The sequence below is a fragment of the Saimiri boliviensis genome, chromosome 10, assembly GCF_048565385.1.
Source record: "Saimiri boliviensis isolate mSaiBol1 chromosome 10, mSaiBol1.pri, whole genome shotgun sequence".
Taxonomy (NCBI): domain Eukaryota; kingdom Metazoa; phylum Chordata; class Mammalia; order Primates; family Cebidae; genus Saimiri; species Saimiri boliviensis.
Window position 1 is genome coordinate 77,612,190 of NC_133458.1, and position 5,459 is coordinate 77,617,648.

General features: G+C 41.9%; 1 pseudogene; it reads right to left on the reverse strand.

The window, feature by feature from the left end:
- Positions 1-3,063: 3,063 nt before the first annotated feature.
- Positions 3,064-4,670, reverse strand: LOC101036581 (importin subunit alpha-1 pseudogene; annotated as a pseudogene).
- Positions 4,671-5,459: the final 789 nt, after the last annotated feature.

Genomic DNA, 5,459 nt, shown 5'->3' on the forward strand with positions numbered 1-5,459 from the left:
AGACTGGGAGGTTGAAAAAACCTACATCAAGCTACAAGAGGAGAATCTGTAACAGAGGGTCCTGAATGTTAGAAAAAAATAATTCTTTCTTTGGCACGTAACTATACCATTTTGAAAAGCAGCTCTTATTTGTAACTGGTTCAGTAGAGACCGTAGGACTGGGGGATGAAGAGAGCTGAGTCACCCCACAAAAACGATGCTCTCTTAGCTGTCTGGCAATTAAATTGAGGGTAAAAAGCAATAAGGTGATATTTTAGATACTGTTTAGGGAATCTGATGACAATACAGGGTAAATGCGTTGCAGGCAGTTTGGAATAGATGGCAGAAACACACTTGGTCTGTTGAAGAAGCAGCAAGGAGGCAAATTTGACAGGAAGCAGGGGAACAAGTGGAGGAGACAGAGGCCCAGTCATGTAGGGTCTTAGAGACCAGGGTAAAGACGGGATTTCATTCTCACTGAAATGGGAAGTGAGTTTTGTTGGAAGAGTCACGTGATAGAACTTATTTCTGAAAAGGGTCACTTGGAATGCTGTGTTGGGGAACAGACTTTAGGGAGTGACTGGGAAAGAAGAAAACAGGCTGGGAAACCATTCATTGCTTCAGGAAAAGAAATACTGGATGAGGCTATAGTGGTCGTGGGGAAGATGGTGAGAAGTGGTTCAATTCTGGACATGCTTTGCAGGTAGAACTGATCCAGTTTGCTAACAGATTGGATATGGATATGAGAAAAAGGTCTGAGCAATGGGAAGGATAAAGTGGGCATTTACTGAGATGGGGAACACTTCATGAGAAGGAGACTGTGGGATAAGAAGTAATTTTTTGGATATATTTGTTTTGAGAGTCCAATTGAATAAATGGAGATATTGAGTAGGTAGTTACATGGAATTTAGGGAGGAGGTCTGGAGTGGCAATATAAAGGTGAGAATCCCTAGCATAGAGGACATTTAGAGCCAAGAGATTGGATAATATCATCTCTAAAGGGAGTTAGGGAGGGACGAACTATCTAGGGACAGACCCCTTGGGAACTTCAGTGATTAGAATTTGGAAGCGGAGGAAGATCTAACAAAGAGGACAGGAGGGGTGCAGCAGGGAGAAATTGGAGAAACGGGGTTCCCAGAGGCCACAATAAGAAAAGGTTCAAAGAGGGAGTTGAGGAGGGTTGACCAGGATGTGGATTGATTACTGACCATTGGATTTGGCCAAATGGTGGTTTTTAATGACCTTAAAAAGGGTTCTTTAAGACCAGATGTGAGTATGAATGCCAGACTGGATCAGAGTGAACTAGAGGGAAGGAAGTGAAAATAGCTAATACTGAAAGCTTTTTTGAAGAGAATAAATAGGCTAACGAAGAAAGTGATGATGATGATGATGATGATGATGTTGATGATAGGGATGGGGCTTAGGCATGAGCCCAAAAACATGTATCCCCTCTCCACCCCTCCTCTCCCCCCCTTCCCCTCCCCTACCCGCTTCCTCTCCCCTCCCCTCCTTTCTCTTTCTGAAATGGAGTCTGGTCTTGCTCTGTCATCCAGGCTGCAGTACAGTGGTGTGATTTCGGCTCATTGCAACCTCCACCCCCCGGATTCAAGCAATTCTCTGCCTCAGCCTCCCAAATAGCTAGGATTACAGGCATCCACCACCACACCGAGCTGATTTTTGTATTTTAAGTAGAGACGGGTTTCACCATCTTGGCCAGGATGGTCTTGAACTCCTGACCTCATGATCCACCCTTCTTGGCTTCCCAAAGTGCTGGGATTACAGGCGTGAGCCACCATGTCCTGCCCAACATGTACTTTTTCTTACTGCAATTAGGAATCTGACTACCAAAATTGTTTAGTGCCTTCCTGTCATTAGAGGGCCCAACACTAAGTCCCTGATTTGGTGATACTAAACCAGGAGAGACCTGGCATTTACTTGTAACAGTCTGATTTTCTTGGAAACCTTCCATCTTGGAGAAGGTGGCAGTTTGCCCTCATTGGAATAGATACATATTCTGTATTCTGGGTTCAGGTGGATTTTTCTCCTGCATCAAGCTCTTGCCAGCACCATAACCACCATACCTCCTTCTCCCCTTGGAACACTTCCAAGAAATTACTGAATGTGGTTTATGGTATCATATTCTATACATTATTTCTTCCTAAGGAATTCACATTAGAGTGAAAGAAGTAAGGAGCTAGGATGCTGCCCTGGGATTTGCTGGTACTATTACGTACCCTATCACCCGTAAGTAACTGGAGTACTAAAAACAGTAGGATGCCATGTAGGATAAAACTCTTTGTTACACTATACAACATACTTTCTGAATCAACTACCAACATATGGTGCTGCTGCTTACATAACTGAAATTGATGGATCCAGTCTCAAACACTTAGCCGCTTTCACATTTTAACTGACTCACAAAATTTTTACTTTCTTTTCTTCAGACTAGTTTCTGAGTGTAGCTTGAAGTAGGGCAATGCTTCTAGAGATGCCACTTGATTTATTGAATTGGAAGTAGATTCGGTCACCTGTACATTTCATGCTGCTCAGGTAATGAGGAGAGGGGTTACAATATTTGACTAGGGCGATTGATTCTGATCAGGAAGAGGAAAGAAGGTTGTTGCTACCCAGTGTGGAAATCCTATGGGGTACTCCTGGTCGGAGCAATTTCAGTGGTAAATTAACATGATGATGAGAGCAACGCTATATAGGCAGAATTATAAACTTTTTCTGGAATAAACATTTAGGTTATGCCACTGGGTAAATCATAAAGTGAAAATTATTTTTTTTTTCTTTCAGGCATATTTTGATTAAAAATCACAATTCGAAAGCATGACATATGGCTTAAATTTTTTTGGGGGGGTTTAATGCTTATTTACAGGAGGCTGCAAGATATGAAATTCCACATAGAAATAAGAAATGTAGCCAGAGGACAAGCTTCATACAGTAGGTACAGTTGGAACGTTCAAGTATAGTTTCAGTGTAAAAAGTGCTACAGTAACAAACCACATTTAGAAAGAGTTCTTCTTAGAGAAACAGGAAGACAAAATACCAAACATAGTACACAACAGATTTTTACCTCAGCTACATGATCTAAAAGTTAAAGGTCCCAGGAGTCCCATCCTGAACTTGGAAGGTACAGCCTTCAGAGGTAGTTTCTGGCACAACATTTTGATCTTCCTCTTCCTCTACAGAGAAATACTTCTCAATTAAGTTTAATGAAGCCTTATACACAGACTCATTTTCATGGTTTTGCAGAGCTTTAATTTTGTCTAAGCCTCCACATTCTTGAATCATTATACTAAGTTTCTCAGTTTCACCTAGTTTCTCAGCAGCCTGAAAGATATTTGAAATGGCATCCAGGATAACCAGAATAATCTTGGTATCTTTTGCAGTTAAGAGGTTCATCAACGGTTCTGTTACGCCACAATGAACAAGGTACACAATCTGTTCAACTGTTCCGCCACTGGTATAGTTGGTCACAGCCCATACAGCTTCCTTTTGCGTCTTAAAATCTGCCTTAGAACACTGACAAGGAATGGGACTAATCCATGATTCACAACTTGCTGTATCTGGTCCTGACGGCCAGCTGTGATGTTTGACATTGTCCGTGTAGCTTCCTTCTGAATGCTAGTTTTGGGGTTGGTGAGCAGGCTGGGAAAGACGGCAAGCGCTCCTGCATCGATCACAACCTGAGTCTGTTCATCTTTACCAGTGACAATATTCCCTATGGCTCGTAGTGCAGGAGTCACAATTGGCAATTCAGAAGCTCCTAGAAGCTTCACAAGTTGGGGCACAAGTCCTGTTTTCACGACCATGTCAATTTGTTCATTTGGACTATCAGTAAGGTAGGAAATAGCCCAGCAGGTATCTGCTAATACTTCTGGATCATCATGATGCAGGAGCCAAACTAAAGTAGGAAGAATCTGCTCAACAGCATCTAACGGGGGTGCAGGGTTCTTGTTGCGGCAAAGATTTTTAAGTGTCCAGGTAAGGTTACGTAAGTAACCACATGCCAAAGATGACATATCAGGAACTGCAAGTAGAGCCAAGAGTGGGTCGACTGCACCATACTTAATAACCAAGTCTCAGAACACTGAGCCATCACCTGCAATGTTTCCTAGAGCCCATACAGCTCGTTCACTGATGTGAGCATGGGGAGATGCCAACAGAGAAATGAATGCTGGGATGGCACCTCCATCTACCACAGCCTTGGTTTGTTCTGATGTCCCAGAAGCAATGTTAGTGAGTGCCCCAAGCAGATTCAAAGCAGATTCAAACTGAATGGGACTACAATCAGTTCTGCCCAAGAAGGACACAAATTTTGGAATCAAACCAGCCCGGATTATGTTGTCTATGGGGGGCTGTTTTTCTCTAGAAAGTAGTTTCCCGGCAGCTTGAGTAGCTTGGAGCTGATTTTCCGCGTTGTTGCTATTTATGCCTTTGACAGTGTCATCAACAGACCAATTTACAGTGCCCTGGTTGGTGCGGTTTTCCTACAGCGGAGAAGTAGCATCATCAGGAAATGAGCTTACATTGCTCCTCTTCAGCATCTGATCATCCTTCTTAGCTTTCCGCAGCTCCACATTGACTTCTATTCTGCGACGCCTCGTTTCTGTACTGTCTTTTCCCTTGTCCTTGAATCTGTTAAGACGGGCAGCTGGTGTATGTGCATTCTCGTTGGTGGACATGGTGATGAGAGAAAGGGAGAAAGCTGTGAAGCTGCCCGGGCTGCCACAGGAGGCTTAAGCGGGGATCCGCGGCTGTGGGGAGGCTGCGCTACAAGCGACCACCTCGGCTCAGCTCAAAGACGTGTGCGGCCTGAATTTGTTGAACACAACATATTTTCTACTGCTTAAGAAGGAAGAATATTAATCATTTTTTAAAATTATAATTTAGGGAGCAAGGATACTTTTTTAAAAAGAAAATTATTTTTCTAATGGAGAATGAAACAGGTTTTCTGAAATGGTGCTTGTAATATATCACAAAGCAAGGGGGAAATAAAAAAAAAGCTATGATTTATTTTTCTATGTTGGAGTTAGAGAAATATCTGATATGGAGACACAGTTTGAATGAGATCTCAAAACTGAAGCATGCACTTTTTTTGTGCTTTAATTTTTCACAATTAAAATAAGGATAACGCTTATCTTCCTTATCATGCCCAAAATTACATGCATTAATTTAGTTTATTTAATCCAAATTGCACAATTGAAAGAAAGTTTTAATACTGTGGCAAGGAATATCTAACGCAAAATCTATAATCTAATGGCTTTCTTTAAGATAGTGATAAACACGTAAGTCAACAACATTAAACATTCTCTTTTCAGATTTCACATTAAAAGTCTTTGTAGGCTTTTATGCAACACTTGAAGTGGCAGGAATGTTGCATCTTTTGCTGTGGTTGGAAAGATTAGAATAGAGATGACTTGATAGTTATACCCAACCATAGCACGATTGTCATTGGTTTTCCCTTCTAATTT